This window comes from Propithecus coquereli, unplaced genomic scaffold (assembly GCF_000956105.1).
Source record: "Propithecus coquereli isolate 6110/MARCELLA unplaced genomic scaffold, Pcoq_1.0 Scaffold490, whole genome shotgun sequence".
In the NCBI taxonomy this organism is placed as follows: Eukaryota; Metazoa; Chordata; class Mammalia; order Primates; family Indriidae; genus Propithecus; species Propithecus coquereli.
Window position 1 is genome coordinate 108,767 of NW_012150730.1, and position 822 is coordinate 109,588.

General features: G+C 74.9%; 1 protein-coding gene across 1 annotated transcript in view; it reads right to left on the reverse strand.

The window, feature by feature from the left end:
• Positions 1-133, reverse strand: part of ZNF606 (zinc finger protein 606) — a 23,043-nt gene extending 22,910 nt beyond the window's left edge. The window contains exon 1 of the mRNA XM_012655875.1: positions 22-133. The gene's annotated coding sequence lies outside the window, so the exon portion shown is untranslated. The remainder of the gene's footprint in view (positions 1-21) is intronic.
• Between the last annotated feature and the right edge of the window lie 689 nt (positions 134-822).

Here is an 822-nt window from a genome sequence, read left to right on the forward strand (position 1 = left end):
CCAGCGAGCGGCCGAGCTTACCTGGCTCGCAGCCACCGGTCCCCCCACCCTCGGAAGACGACTTAGCAGGGTCGTGGTCGCTTCGCCGGGGGCGTCTGGCCTTTGCCCCGTGTCGAGGTCTGGCCCAGCCGTGCGCCTGTGAGTCCCACGCGCGACCTCGGGGACAAAGGCGCGCCGGGCCCGACCTCCGGGGCTCCCCGGGGCCCGCCCGGGCCGACGAGGCCGCGCGCCCGTAGGCGGGCCGAGAGCAACGGGGTCGCGAAGCCGGCGCGGGAAGGGCAGGCGCAGGACCCGCCCTGGCGCCGCGCCGGCCCCGGCCGCAGCGCCGCCTCTCTCCGCCGGCTCTGTCGACTCTTCGGCCCCGCGGCGGCGGCGGCGGCGACCCTCAGCCGGGCTGAGGCCTCACCTCGGCCGCGGACAATGGCGGCCGCTCCCCCGGCGTCGACCGGGACGCGCCGCGGGGGCTGCTGGGAGTGGTAGTCCGACAGCTCACTTCCGGCGTCGGGCCGCGGCGCCGCCAAGACGGGCGCGCTGCTGCTCCGCCCCGAGTGCCCGCCGCGCGGCGCTGCACCCGTCAGGACGCCGGCGTCAGAGGCTGCGGCGAGTTGGGCGGCGTTGTTGCTGCCCCAGACCGCCCTCCATCGCGCCGCCGCCCAGCTGGAGGGGCAAGTCGCAGCCCCGAGCCTCAGTTTGCCCGTCCGCAAAATGGAGGCTTAACGATAGCCGCGTTCGCAGCAGGAGCTCGACGGGCTGAGCGCTTTCTGCATCCCAGACGCAGGTCCGAACGCTCCGGAGGGATCGTTTCACTTATTCAGAAGACTG